Source organism: Vipera ursinii (genome assembly GCF_947247035.1).
Source record: "Vipera ursinii genome assembly, chromosome: 2".
NCBI lineage: Eukaryota > Metazoa > Chordata > Lepidosauria > Squamata > Viperidae > Vipera > Vipera ursinii.
In genome coordinates, this window is record NC_139513.1 from 84,823,329 (window position 1) to 84,839,539 (window position 16,211).

Sequence of the window (16,211 nt, forward strand, 5' to 3'; positions counted from 1 at the left end):
CGCATGAAACCAGTTCGCGGGCCGGATCTGGCCCCCGGGCCTTGTGTTTGACATGTCTGGTGTACACTGTACCCCCTCCTCCTATCCTTCCTCAGGGATGGATGTTAATGTCCTTCATAACCAGTTCATATAACCAGGTTTACTCCAAGGAAAGACCTAATCCAATTGGTGCACACCCTTGTACTTTCTTGATGTGGTTACTTGTGTCAAATCCAGTCAGTGTAGAAGCTGTGAACTCAGAAATGACATGAGATCTTTTACTTGAGGGCATGACAGTTGAAGTTACTCTATACCAGAAGGGCAGGTTTCTGATTAGGCTAGGTAAAGGTAAAGGTAAAGGTTCCCCCGCACATGCGTGCTAGTCGTTTCCAACTCTAGGGGCCAGTGCTCATCTCCGTTTCAAAGCCGAAGAGCCAGCGCTTGTCCGAGGAAGTCTCCGTGGTCATGTGGCCGGCATGACTAGACGCCAAAGGCGCACGGAACGCTGTTACCTTCCCACCGTAGTGGTCCCTATTTTTCTACTTGCATTTTTACGTGCTTTCAAACTGCTAGGTTGGCAGAAGCTGGGACGAGTAACAGGCGCTCACTCTGTTACGCGGCACTCGGGATTCGACCCGCCAAACTGCCGACCTTCAGATCGACAAGCTCAGCGTCCTAACCTACTGAGCCACCGCGTCCCTTAGGCTAAATCATGCCAAATCAATCTACATGATCATTAGGATAAATGATCGAAGTTTTATTTTGAATAGATCTGATGCTTACCAACAGCACTTAGAAGCAAGGCATCTGACAATTCAACCATCTGGGTCTTGTTTGGGATATAGTTAACTACTACTGCTGCTGCTGTTGCTGCTGCTACTGTCTCCTTTCGCCCTTGAGGTTTTAAATAAAGGTTCAGGTAGGAATTAATAATCTGCTATAAATACATGTATATAAAAATAATATATTCCAGACCATGCACAAAGAATTATTTTCTTAACTGATCTCCAGCCACTTAGAAAATGAATGGTGAATGAGAATGGAATTCATCTTCTGGATCAGGCTGGAATTAGGATTGTTGGTTGTCTAATCACAGACTTTGGGATATAGTTCTTTACATAACAAAGTGGGAGAAGGCTCAGAATTGTGAGAGAATGCTAGGAGGTTTGCAATTTTTCATCTTGGGGAAAAAAGGTGATGATTGAAACGTATGTAATCATCCATGGAATGGAAATAGCAGATTGGGAAGAGTTTGTCTCTTTTTCTCAAAATATTACAACCAAGCATCATCCCATGAAATTTATTGGAGGGCAAAATCAGCACTGCTTCATGCAGCATATGAAGTGATGGTCATTAATTTAGATGACCTTAAAAATCCAAAAATTATGGAGGGCAGGTATGTCAAAAGCTATTGCTCTTGACTTAAGGCTCCCTCTGTGTGATGGGCATCATGCCTTTGAAATCCTGTGGCAAGAGAACAATGGCAAGGAAGATACATCTGCATATGCACCTTTTGCATATTATAGAAATGTTGATCAGAATGGTTCTTGATGTATTCCTGCAGAGCTATTCTTATGTTGGCTTGAATTTATAGCATTTCTGAATAGAAACATATAAGATGGGATTTATAGATTAAACCAAAACAATGTACTGTATAAACTTTAGTGACAGTTTGACGAAGTAGTTAAGGAATCAAGCTACACAGATATTTCAAATGTGTAATGTTTTCCAAAATGGTATCTTTCTCCCCAGGATGTGGTTATTATAATTATAATAAATAATTATTAATTATATTATATATCAGTAAATTTATTATCCATTTTGTACCTAATGCAGCAGGATCAGGGAACTTTCAATTTTTGTACTTTGCTATAGTCTTTAAAGAATTTCCTTAATTCCACAAATGCATCCTTTGAGAATTGTATTTTCATGTATTTAGCAACTTGTATTAAATATGAGAAGGTAGATGATAAACTATAAACTCTCTTTTGGTTTGGGATGGAGGAGATAGTTTCTACCTGGTCCTTATTTTTGTAATGAACTGCTTTCTTGTCACCCTTTGATCCTCTGAACTAGTTCCTACATTTAGCCATGTGACTTTTGGAAAGTATTTTGAAAATCAGTCACCTAATGGCTGGATAAAATTTCTTATCCTGGCAAGGACCTTTTTAATTTATGCATTTCAGGTTCCATGATTCCATCTAAATAAAGTAATGCACAAAACATGAATAAATACATATTTTCTTCCTAAATGCATAAATGCCTTAAACTGAAAAGGTTTCTCATCTTTCTCAGAGTTAGTGTGTAATAAATGGCCTGAAATTCCCAGTCAATGGTGCAGTCATGGTATATAATATAGTATATTATGCACACGTTATTAATCATATGAGTGCACTGAAAATCAGTAAAGTGTCAGCCTGCGGAAACGAGAATAGGCAGACATTTTGCAAGACTGGGCATACTTGGATTGCAGAAATCCATATGACCATTAGATTGCAACAAAGAGCTGGAGAAATTTTCAGTCTAGATATGGTATGTCTAGAAAAGAGTAATCAAGTTATTGAGGAGAGTAGTGATCTGAAGATGCAATGTATTTTAAGTCTAGGCTAATATACTTTGACCCATTCAGTTAAAAAACAGAATTCCAAACCTGCAATACAGGTTTTTTTAAAAATAGTACTGGCATTTCAGTGGTCCTGCAGAATATTGTGCTCTATTTTCTTGACTGTATTTGCTCCATGATATTTACAACCTCTAGTATAATCAGAAGGTGAATAATAAGGAAGTATTCTTTTTGTAAGTGTTATAGATAATATGTGTAAAAGTGACAAAGAATTACAATGAAGTTTTTCTTTAGGGAAAAAGTAGGAGACTTATCTTTGAAACCAAACAATGAGGCCTTAAGTAAAGCAAGCATTTTGCTTTATCAATCACTTTAAGTCAATAAGCTCATGGAAATGGTTTACATTCACACTAGTGTTACTTTGGAGCAACACACATTCGAACTACGGTTGCACATATTATTCTTAGTAAATGAAAGCTTGAGAGTTTAGAATTCAGAATAAGTTAATACAGGAATTATATCGCTCAATTCCTATGGTGAATAAAAGGTCTTTATATCTGCTGGATACAGCTGAGTGCTAGAAATGTCAGATTGTTTCATATTTTTGCATGAAGCCTAAGAAAACAGAACAAGGTGATCATCTTGCAAGAAAGGCTCTTATTCCCTGTGTCATTTGTTCTGTTTTATTGCCAGGATAAATATCTCAACTTGGAAACAGAAATAAGTTCCCAGCCACGAAGACAATGAATCACGAGTTTGTCGAAGAGGCAGCACGTGGCTCCTGTTGCTCCATGTTGCTGACCTCTGTCCTTCGGTTCCTGGGCTTGTCACTGGCAAGCTGGATTTGCTGGAGTTAAAACTGTAGTGCCTTTGTCTTGCTGCGGAAGCCCTAATGCAGATGGCTGTTTATCTCTGCCAGTCCTCTTCAAGACGTATCAAAGGCCACCCCACCCTCAGCTCATCCAGCCTATCCAAGATGCACTTTTTAAAGGCTGTACAAAGAGGAATGTGATTAGCACCACATACTTACTGCATTGGCCATGAAATCCATTTGTAGCTTAAAAGAATGAAACAATTAAATGTTTTGGACAGAAGCAGAGTAAGGCATGCTAGGTTAAACAACAACAACAACCCATAGTTATAGTTTTGTGGGATTAGTGGACAATTTTAAATTAGGATTATAGGATATGATTAGCTATTTAATCTCTCATTTTATTTTCCTCTTTAGTCAAAATGATTCCAGAACAGCTTTGTTAATTAAATAACAAATCTTCCTAACCACTAATCAAATGGTATTATTTTGTAGAGCTTGCAACTTTCTCATCTCTTATTCCTAAAATTTAAGATCATTTTAGGTAAGGAATAGTTTACTGATGACACCATAGCTAAGTGAGTCGCATCCAATTGTATGACTTTTTTTGCTGCTGTTAAGTGAATTATGTGATTGTTTGCATTTTGGAAGCCCGAGAAAGTTGCAAATGGTGATCATGTAACCTCAGGGTGCTGCATCAATACATGCCAATTCCCATGCATCCAAATTCTGATCACATGACTGTGGGGTTACTGTGATAGTTAAAAGTGCAAGAACTGGTTGTAAGTCAGCATTTTTCAGCATTGTTGTAACTTTGAACGGTTGTTAAATGGTTGCAAGTGGAAGGTTACTTGTAGTTTCTTTGGCAACAACGCAAAAATGGTTTAGCATTACTTCTTCTGGAAGTATTGCACATATAGATACATACATAAATAAATACACAGATACATATACATATATACTGTACAGTATATCTCCCAATGTTGCCCATAGCCTTGGAATTTCCTAGTAGTAAGGATTAACTACGTCTCATACACAGCTTTTCTGAAATCAGTTTATACATTTTCATGCAAACCTTTAATATTAATAATTTGTTTAATGGTTGTATTCACTTAAGGCATTATTTGGGCAAGCGCTCCCTGGTCAACGTGCATAAAATATACTGCTCAAAAAAATAAAGGGAACACAAAATAAGACATCCTACTATTAAATACAGTACATTGTGTTGTTTAAGTGTTCCCTTTATTTTTTTGAGCAGTATATATCAATTTTTATATGACATGTAGGATTCTAGAGAACTGAATATTTCAGAACAAATCCAAGTCAATTTATCCTGAGTTAGGTACACACCCAAACATTCATAGTTGGTGGATAGTGAAACTATAATGTAAAAATAAACACCATCTGAAATAAGAGGAAGTATAGCCAATGTTAATAGCTAAATTAACTGTTGCCAGAAAACTCTTGTTTTGATTGCGACAAACAGCAAGCACATTCTATTGAAATTCCCTCTCAACAACTATGTATCAGAAGATTGTGCGCTGAGTGGAAGTGAAAAAGCATCCTAGGTCAGAAAGTCCATGCTATCAGGCTCTGAAAAGTGCTAAAGCATGTGATAATTTTGCAGTTTTATTCTACAAAGCAAGGGGAATGCTTTGCAAAGCCTATGAGCACGTTACAATCCTCAAAGCATTAAAGCTGCTGTGTCTTTTGAAGGCTTAAAGCAGGCTGTTCTCGACTATCTGCGCCTGCCCACAAAGCTACCCTTTGTGGCAGAATGTGCTGTCTGTGCAGAGATGTGCATTCAGCTGGGAGCAGCCTTTGAAACAGCTCTGTCAGCCTTCTAAAGGATGTGGCTGTTCTAGTTCTTACACTTCTGCTTGTGCTTTTGAATGTACGGCAGTAATTAAGTTATAAATGGCCAAAGTGCCTCAGCAGAAAGAAAGTACATAAACACAGCAAGCAGATTAAGTAAAGGTTCTCCTGGCTTGTTAGAGATATTTGACTTATATTGGACTATAACTTATTCATTCAGTAAAGATCTGTAGATGAGCGGTAGACACACAAATTAATCAAGTGCCAATACATCAGAATTGTTAAAATTATCACAAACCCTCGATAGTGAGGTAGATGGCATATAGATTTAATAAACAAATATACCCTATGGATTTCAATTATATATATACTTTCAAGTAAATGAGCTGAAAAATAAACCATCTTGCACTTTCTTTTCTTACTGTAGATGTCTGCTGAATCAAGTCATGAACTCATGTTGTTTTTAACCTGCACTGTTTGATGACACTAAAACATAATTTATCAATACAATGCCAGTTTCAAAGTTGTAATTAGTATGCAAATTGTTTTTAGTTTTACTTAAAATTGAAAAAAGCTTATATTGAATGCTCACGTACTAAGTTTTATTTCAAAATCAAAGCAATGGCATAGTAATTTATTATACACCTTTCACTAAGTAATAAAAAAAATTAACAGAAAAATTGGCCAAATTGGTTAAGGTTAAGTTAATCCTAGTGGAGGAAATCTTCTGCTGTCTGATCACACAGAACTGCCAGCACACCCATTTTCTAGGTCAAGGTTTGCCAATGGATGGAGATGGGCCAGGGGAAAAAGTAGTTTTGCCATAACAATCCACAAGTCCATCTTCTTCAGTTTTGTTTATTATGACAACAGTTTTCCAGGATTCAGGCAGTATTATTTTTGAGTCCTTGTTAGAAATGTCATGAAAACTCTTTTCATCAAGTTTGACTGTGATGTCACAAGGCTTTGAAGAGGATATAAGCTGTAATCAATTGGTCATTTTTAGCTGGCATAAAACAGCAAGAGAATAGTGTGGCTTTGTGTTACAAATAGTTTCATTTAAGTCAGAGGTCCCCAACCTTTTGGGCACCAGGGACCAGTTCCGTGGAAAGTTTTTTCCACGGACCGGAGAGTGCATGGTTTTGTGTGCTGTCTGCATCCCACGGATGAGGCTTTGCTTGTTTGTGTGGACCAGCTGCTGGCATGCGTGGTATCAGTCCACGGATCGGGGGTGGTGGTGGTGGTTGGGGACCCCTGATTTAGGATAGGAGCCTTGGTGGAGCAGTGGGCTAATGCCTCCTTAAGTAACACCAGCTGCCTGCAATTAGTGCAGGTTCGCATCCCGCCAGGCTCAAGGTTGACTCAGCCTTCCATCCTTCCGAGGTAGGTAAAATGAGGACCCAGATTGTTGGGGGCAATTAAGCTGACTTTGTAATAATGCCGCTTGGGGTGTGTGTGAAAGCCCTAATAAGCAGGCATATACATAGAATGAAGGCTACTGCTAAGCTTGTAAGCCGCCCTGAGTCTTCGGAGAAGGGCGGGATATAAATGGAATTTTTTAAAAAAGATGCTCATGACTTCCTTATAAGTCACTCCGGATGCTTCTGGATGGCAAAGCAGTGTAGGAATAAATGAAAACTGCCAAGACAACCCCTACCACACCAATTGCTAGTACACTGCTTTGGAAAAGGCTCTACTGCAGGGGTCTTCAAACTTGGCCCTTTTATGACTTGCGGACTTCAACTCCCAGAATTCCTCAGCCAGCATGCCTGGCTGAGGAATTCTGGGAGTTGAAGTCCACAAGTCATAAAAGGGCCAAGTTTGAAGACCCCTGCTCTACTGGGAACAACAGTGATGAGTACACCCTTAGACCAGGTTAGGGACAGATTCTCATGGACAAAAATCTAGCTGGTCACTTAGGAACCCACACCAACTTGACATAATCACAACACAAAAAGATGGCAGGGTTTTTTGTTGGGTTTGTTTCCTTCAACAACAGTAGATAGGGGATGAGGAGGGACTGTTTTTTCCCTACTCTTCTCAAGTCGGTTGCACCTCAGAAATTCCGTAGCTGACACGTTCCTCATCATTGCAACCAAGCAAGACCATCAATTCCCAACCCTAAGCCCGAGCTATCAACCAAGGGCGGTCAGTGCAGGAAAGGCTCCTGAGTCTTCGGAGAAGGGCGGGATATAAATGGAATTAAAATAAATAAATAAAATAAAACCCCAGCCTCGCTCTGGGCGCCTCCACAATCCCTTGACCACACCCACCCTGGCTCCGCCCGAGCCATGATTGACATACACGGCTTCCCTAAGCCCGCCTCTCCCTTTATGATTCCTTCGCAGGGCCTGGGGAACGTCACTTCCCATCCAAAGGGGCGGGAGAGAAGGGCTTCGCGAGCCCTTCGGCCTTCCCTGCCAATCAGGGCTGACGTCACTTCCTTCTCCAGGCGGCGGCTCTCTGCTGCTATTTTGCCGCTACACTTCGACGAGTCCGTCAGCCGGGGAGCTCGCGCTACGGGGAGCGAGGGTTTCTCGGTGGCGCGCCAGGGACCGTGCATTTATTTGGCCTCCAGGGGCGGGGCCGAGACCGGGACGGCAGCTTCACGCTTGTTCCCCTCGGCTGACGCCGCTCGAGGACCAGCCCTGACGAGCCGAGCGGGACCTCGTCCAGCCGGGCCCTCGAAAGGAAAAAGCCGGAGGAACCTGCTGCTGAAACTGAGGGCCGAGGGGAGAGTCACCCGGCAACGGTGAGGGAATTGAGGCGCGCATGCGCGCCGCGGCGGCGGCGGCGGCGATGGTGGGGAGGCGGAGGGAGCTGAAACGACGAGGACAAGAAGGGATGCGGGGAAGGGGCGGTTGCGGCTCCGGGGCTCTTCGGAGGCTCGCTGCTCAACGGGGCCGGTGGGATCGGAAAGGCCCGTTCGGCAGGCAGCCTTTCCCCGTGGAAGCGGGGGTGGGGTGGGGTCGCTCTGCTGTGGGATGGCTGTTGTGATTTAGAGCAGGGGGTCTTCAAACTTGGCCCTTTTATGACTTGTGGACTTCAACTCCCAGAATTCCTCAGCCAGCAAAGCTGGCTGAGGAATTCTGGGAGTTGAAGTCCACAAGTCATAAAAGGGCCAAGTTTGAAGACCCCTGATTTAAGAGACTTTTGTAGAGAAGTTGGAGCGATAGCTACTTAGATCTCAACCGTGAGGGGAACGGTGTTCCTTTGCAAGATCAGCCCGGCGAATGCTTCCTGTTGCCACGGGCGGGCTAGAAACATTTGAGGACAGCTGCGGTTAACAGCAAATAACAACAGTGGTCGAGAATGGGATTCTGGGCTGGCATTCCGGTTATGTACTTGCTTGATCGTGGAAATCGGATAGGGGTTATTAACTCCCATCGCCCGCCCTTTTTTTTTTCTTTCCTCTGGAACTAGGATCCTGGGGTTGGGAATAATGGTATTTCCCACATCGCAAACATTTACAACCCTGTCTCATCCGACTCCTACAGATTAACCTCTGTAATTCAGGATCAGGTGTCATAAACAGAGAGCAGGTGCAGCGGAGAGGGGGAAAAAAAATCCTCTCAGGACAAAATAGAACCGTATGACTAATTGAAGTCAAGTTGAATGTTACATCAGCGCTGCTGGAAGACAATATAATTTGTAAGGATCAGTTAAATCCAATGTAGATAAGGTGTTTATGATTCTTGGTCTAAGACAACTTATCAAGCATTGATTAAGGAGGACTGCAATAGCATTCACGTTTTTCTGTTACCGATCATTATCTGCAGGAAAGTGTTATGGCATGTTCTAGGTATCTTGGTTTGAGTATAACAGAACCTCTCGTAGGTTTTCTGGGATGATCTGATCCTTAGGCAAATGCACAAAATTTATTTACGATCTGATTTGAAGCTGGTTTCCCAAGCTTGTGAAATTGATATCTATCCAAGAAAACTTATCCTGAGTTCTTAATTTATTCTTTACTGAGCAGTGATAATTTGGTCTGATAACCATCAAGTTATCATTGAGTTTGGCCCTCTTTTATTCAGACGTTTAAAGCAATGACATGATTCAGGAAGGTGTATAGAAATGAGAGGTCTATATTCACTGTCCCTGTTAAGAAAACATATCAGAAAGTACAGGGGTATGGGATTTAAGATGTCATGAGATTTAGCTGGCAATAATAGGGATGTACAGCAGTATAGCACATGGTATTTCTACTTTCTCAGCCTCAAGCAGAAAATAGAAATACAATAGCCATTGCTGTTTTCATTATATAATTTTGCTTTTTCATCCCAAATATTAAGAACAAAACTCAGGAATACAGTACTAGGAGCAATGGAAACCTAGGCTGTTACTGCAGCTATTTTAAGTAACACTGTTTCTCTGAACTAAACCTTAAATACTTCTTTTAAATGAACAATGCTGATATCAGTTAATGTGAACAATGTTGGGCATGCTCCCAAGTGCATGTTCATGGATGTTTAAAAATGCAAGAATGCTATCTGCCCTTGAAATGTTTCCTGCAGTAGCCACTGGCATAACACCATGTACCTGCTGCAGTCTTGTCTACCACATAAAGTGAGAACTGCATGTATTTACTCAAAATTCTACAAGAGTTTCTTTTCTTTTATTTTTATTTTTTTCTTATTGTTGGATGGGTATTTTATCCTATATGTAACATCTGAACTCAGGCTTTCTATTATAGTGTGATTATTATTACTAATTATTGAGAAATTTTTAAATGGGTTATAAAAATAAATTAGATAGGCTTAATATTGTGAGCTATGTTATTTTTTCCTTAAAAATAAACTGACTTAAAATGAAAAAGTAATACAAGCATACTTTTAAGAAGTAATATGAAAACTCCCAAGAAAAATATAGCATGGGGCAATACTTTAGGATGAAAGGAAGACGCTTCAAAAGCCAGTTAGTTCAGAATTGTTAATAGAGTCAAGTAAAGAATGCAGTAGGGAAGAAATACAGTAGATGAGGGCCCAAATAGTGCTGGGCAGCTGCCTTGCCCCATTCCTCCAATAAACATGGTTGCTTGGACAAGGCCCCAATATTCTACTACCTCGTAGTAGAATACCAGTGCTGAAGGAAGGATGGAGCAACTGAGAAAAGAGCTGCTACTCTGCTACAGATTGCCTGGAAGCACAACCAGAACAGGTGATCCTTGTGGTGGAAACAGAGCTCATGGAAGCCCTCCTGACTTTCCCAGTGGTTCCTGCTCACTGATCTCTTGTTCTTCTCCTGAGACCTTGCATGTTTGAGGCCTGTTACTTTAATGGCAGTAGAGAAGTTGTGGCTCTGTGGCTCATTTTCTCCCTCTCTTCTTCCTGCCTCAGTTGCTACATAGTGGGAAGGGCATTTGATGCCTGGGCTGGAATCCTCAATGCCTTGGGGAAGGGGGGGGGGCAGAGAATATTGCTTAGCTTCTGCAATAGCTTAAATCATGTCCAGTAACTTGCTTCATGTTCTTTGAAATTCTGCAAAGTGTTTTCTTTGTTTTAGAAGAGATCATTCTTGACAACAAAAATCTCTTTAATTTATTGCTTTCTTGAAGAATTTTTATCAGGAAATATGCTGATACAAATAATGCAGATGAATTTCCTTCATGAAAAGAACATATTGTGAAGCACCACATTGAATTCAAAGTAATGATGTATCTGAGGTGTCCAGTAATTCCTTAGATGCAGCTCCTTTAAGGAGCCTCTGGCCGGTACAGTGAACATGTCAGTGCCAGATATGAAACATTCTGCTTCAGATCTGAATATTGTATATCTGCGCAGATGAATATGTTGCAATTAGTGTTCAGCATGCTAGAATAAGAGTTACAGTGAAATGCTTATATGGTCTTTAAAAATCATTTGTAGAAGAAGATAAAGAATATAATTAAAAACACAACCTATTTCAAGTGTGTATTTTATTAGTCTTATATTACAAGGTTCTTGAGACTGGGAAACATCTAAATTGTTTGTTGGCTATGGAGGATGAGAAGAACCCAGAATACAAGGGAATGGGTAGAGGAGTGTGTAGTTCTGTGAGAAGTAAAACCTTTTGAAATTATAGCAAATAGCAATGTTTAGATGAGGCAAGTAACCTCTTGTAGAGGAGATTTTAAATCAAATGGAACAGTGTAATACAAAAAGTCTTAATACTATTATGGAAATTATTAAAAACTGTACACATATCAGTGATGGTCTCCCAATCCAACTCCTTCATAGGGTTGTTGTTGCTGGGGAAAATAGGTAGAAGTAGTATTAAGGTTTCTTTGCTGCTTTGAGTGATTTATAAAAATAGTAAAGATGCATTAAAAAAGATAGCTAAATCAATTTTATATGCATACCATTCACTATGCCTCCTCATATACTTCAGAATAGGGCTCAGAGGTTTCCTTGAAATATTATTCCCCACATCAGTTTTGTCTATTTACTTTTTTCCTTGTTTTCTTTATATTTCTCTGAAATGTACAACTTGAGGGCTTAACATAGCCTCTGAAAATGTTGAGTAAGGCCTACTGAGACCTTGAATTATCATTTTTCATGATAGAAGAGGAAACTTTATTACAGATAGGCCTTGATTTACAACTACAATTATGTCTGGAATTTTGGTTGCAAGTTGTGACTGTTAAGCAGGTCAACATAACGTATGTCCTGATTCGCTTTACTGTTTTTGTATAAAGCAAATCACTGCTACTATTAAGAAAAAAACGGCAAAAATGTTACAAATTGTGGTCTCGTGAGCATGGACACGTAAATGTGGGCCAATTGCCAAGCATTTGAAATGGGGTCACATGATCATGGGGGCTTAGTATATGGCATCTACAGATGCAATCACTGATATTTAGTTTAAAGCACCAGCAAACGTGTAAGATAAGTGGATACTACTATAATATAATAATATATCAAATTAAGGTAAAACCATAATAAAATCACCATAAAATGGAGCCATAGAATTGCAGGGGGATACGGTAGATGTTATAATTCACTATCTAAGGAAGCTAACTATTTAACTGCTTCTGGTGTGGTTGCAATGAGATCATCCCAGCTGCCTTGAAATTTCCCGAGGAGACATTCTTGAACTATATGTGTTATAGTTTATTCTGGTGAAAAGTCGCACTGCGGTCTCTCAGCGATTCCCCACTTAAAGAGTGTTGCCTTAGTTCTGGCATGGCTTGTCCAGATTCTATTCAGGTGGCTCCATATTTTTTGGGCCATCTTCTGTGATCATGGGGTTTGATACAATATTTTACAGCAGTCAGAAATGTTTTACAGTCTGTAACGCACCCTTTCCCGAGTCTGTGTTAACTTCAAATGGTCATTAAGCAACCAGTCATTAAGCGAGGTCTATTTGTAATGTCAGGCATGTACTTACCATGCTGTTTCATAGTAGATAATGATGAGCAGAAGATAGAGAAGAAGAAGAATGAACCAAAAAACCACCCCCATGAGATAAGGAAACAGTTCATACTAATACCATTCACTGTCACTGTCATGGTATGCATCATTATATTGTACCTGCTTAATACTATCCCCTAAATTGTGACATTCAGGAAAAATTATTGTGGTAGTCTCTAATTCTAGTATGCATCGAATAGCATAATCAAACTAGACTATGGCTCTGCATGTTGCATAATGGACAAAAATCTGCCAAATTGGCTGATACTAATGATTAGTAGGGAATGCTGTATGTGACATGGTTATGGCTTAGGCTGGAAACTTAGTACTGTATGCATCTATTCTCTATCACTGATAAATATTACATGTATGAAAGCCTCACAGCAATGCCACGATGGCATCCCATTTCTGGGATCGTTTAAAGATAACTATAAAATATAGATTTCAACTTGGAATGCAAAAAAATAAATGGCCAAGAACATGAATTAAGAAGAAAAAATAATTATATTGTTTGTTTGTGAAACCTGAGAGAGAAAAATCTTATATAAGAATGGAGGTTTAATCTTTTTAGGGTGGAGTTACTGAACACATACATGAAATGAAGATGTAGATTTAGTTATGAAGAAGCTAAAATGAATGTGATAAAATATAAATTACTATTGTGTGTGTATATGAATGTGGAAATTTATAAGATGATGATAGTTGCGTGTATCCTCTATTGAATGATGATAATGAAAGAACCAAGGATGATATTGGAGTTCTAAATACATTTAGAAGAAAAAGTTAATTTGTTATGAATAAATGAGCGAGAATAAAAGACAGCAATTAAGAGAATATAAATGAGTCATTCACAGATGCAGGAATGTATAAGAATGATAAATATATAGTGAAAGAGATTAAAGAAAGTAGAACAACAGCAGGAGGAGCAAGTATAGTTTATGCATAAAAAGATAATAAGGGATAGATTAATTGTCCAACAGAAATAAATTTAATGTGATGCTCAGGAATAAGGTGTGGAAGTAGATTGGAACAGAGTGAAAATTATGTTACAGAATGTCACAGAAGTACATGAGGTTATATTAAAGGAAGTATGAAAAATGCTTGGTGGAATGATTTATTTATTCATTCGGTGGATTTTTATCTCAGTTTTCCTAGCCCTAACCCTTCAAGGTAGTATTCCCTGCTCTATTTTTCTCCCTCTGAGGAAGCTTTACCTGAGAAGAGTGACCAGAGTCACCAGCTTTCATACCTGAAGCTGGAATTGAACCTTGATTTCTTCATTCGTAGTCTAATCCACACCTACGCAACACACGGGCAGTATACTGCATAACAAGCAGCCTCAGTGTTTTTTGAAAAATAATCCATTGCCACCAAATGCTGCTGTTGCCATGATTGTTCTGCTGCTGCCACCTTGGTTTTTGCAGCTACTTCCTCCCTCAAGACATGCCACCAGGACCTCCAACATTTCCAGACCTCAGGAATCGTGCCAGCTCCAATGCTGTATGATGTTGCTAGCCACCAGATAACTGATCACCAGGCCAAGTATTCCATAGTGGCCCGCAGTTATTTTTAAGGTATCAGTCTGGCCCTTTACCCTCTAAGAATTGGTCTAATATCTTAACCATTATGCTACATTGAGTAAGGGAAAAAAAACACAAAAAAGAGATTGATTCCTGCAAAAATGTAGGAATATGTACTGTGTGTGTTTGTGTGTAAATATATACACACACACATATACAGTATATATGTGTATAATATATATGTATATAGAGGAAAAACTGCAGAGAATATAATGAAAGGCAAAGAACTGCTAAAATAGACAAATGCAAATTGATACGATGGGATTGTGAGTGAAAACGATAAATGGAGCTTCTGACTGAGTATGAAATTACAAATAAAGGTAATTAAATGATTTGGTTTGAAAATGAAATGACAGAACTCTAGGAGAATTTTAGAGTTTTGTATGGGAATGATAATGGCAAAAACCTTAACAATTACATATAATTTTTCCACATGAAAAAATATACGGTAAGAATTTTAGAATAAAATGAATTCCATTCCATTTGCCTTATATCATGCTACATTCAATAGTATTTTACCACCTGAAGTACTAATCTTTAAAATGTATCTTTGGATGCAGTGGAATAAAAGTTATAGCTACTGTTTTTGGACTAAATTATTGGTAACTCTCTCTTCTGGAATTGTGATTATCTGTAATTATTTTATTGTTTGAATATAATTTTTTAAAGTAAGTTTGAGCTAATTGATTAATCTTCCATCTAAAGGTACTTTTTAAAATTATTTTTAAAATACTGTCCTTTGTTAAAGCTTTTTGCTATGTTGTACTAGCTACTAAGCAATTTGATTTTATATTTCTAATTGTTAAATATTTTAGATTTTGTCCCAACTATTAAGCAGTATCTAATGCTTTGTGCCAGATCTTGAAAAACTCAGTAGATGAGAAAGCAGCAGGAAATTATACTGGGAGTTTAAAAATCTGATGCAAAGGCAATGGCAGACCATTTCTGTATTATTGTTATCATTACTCATGGATATGTCCGTGAAATAACAAGTAGTCAATTATTTGAAAAAACGCTTGGCTTTTTCATTTTTCCCCCAGCCTCAGTATAGGAATTGAATCCAGTCTAATCTGGGTGGTGGGTGGGGAAGAAAGGCAAAAGAAAGATAAGTTCAAAATGGGTAGGTGGGTGGGCTATAGAGAAAGACAAACTATGTATCATGATAGGGAAGTCAGTTAGGTAGCTGCTCACAGGTTGCCACTCTTCCATTTTCAACTTCCCTCTCTTTTCCACTCTGGTCCTAATCCCCATAGAATAATGTACAGTACATTTACTGCCTTGTAAATCCCAGTGTATGCATATAGACAAGTACACCCATAAACGAGAAGGAGGGGACTAAAACACGCAGGCAACCTATTACTTTTTTATACAGAAGAAAGTATGCCTCTAGTAAAACCACTTTTACACTTCTAGTAAAAGAATTGGAAGGAATTACAGAAGCTTGCATGCTTTCCCTATTTTGCTATATTTAGAGTTCAAATTTTGTACAGTCAACTTACCTCAAATGTGTTTTTTCATGAGGCAACTGGACTTTCTTGTTTTTCTTTCAAGACATTTCGCTTCTCATCCAAGAAACGTCTTAAGCTCTGTCTGGATGGCAGGGAATGGAAGGATTTAATACTCTGTGCAGACAGCTCGTCATTTGCATTCTGCAAGGAGTAGAAATCCTTCCATTCCCCACCATCCACCTTCCAAGAAAGTCCAGTTGCCTTGTGAAAAAGCACCTTTGGGATAACTATGACCTGGATGACTGAGAATCTCCATAAATGTACAATCAACTTATTTATCATTTGCTTCTTACTTTTTTATTTCTTAAATTTATATATCCTTTCCTTCAGGAGTTTGATACACAGTCTAGTATTCCTTCCTCCCCCCCCCCCGATAATGATAATTTCGTAAAGTTGATTGGGCAGAGAGTGATTCCCTAGCTAGCTACCATAGTTGGAAGTTGAATCTGAGTCTCTGGGTCCGTAGTCCAACATTTTAATCATAGTATCATACTAGTGCTCTTACTGATCTAAAACAAATAACTTGAATCTTTTCAACCTGTACAATAAGTGTGAACATTGGAG

At 39.0% G+C, this 16,211-nt stretch overlaps 1 protein-coding gene across 2 annotated transcripts in view; it reads left to right on the top strand.

Annotated features, from left to right (window-relative positions):
* Positions 1-7,627: 7,627 nt before the first annotated feature.
* Positions 7,628-16,211, top strand: part of FAM13B (family with sequence similarity 13 member B) — a 72,410-nt gene continuing 63,826 nt past the window's right edge. For both annotated transcript variants that reach the window (XM_083351732.1, XM_083351733.1), the window contains exon 1: positions 7,628-7,920. The gene's annotated coding sequence lies outside the window, so the exon portion shown is untranslated. The remainder of the gene's footprint in view (positions 7,921-16,211) is intronic.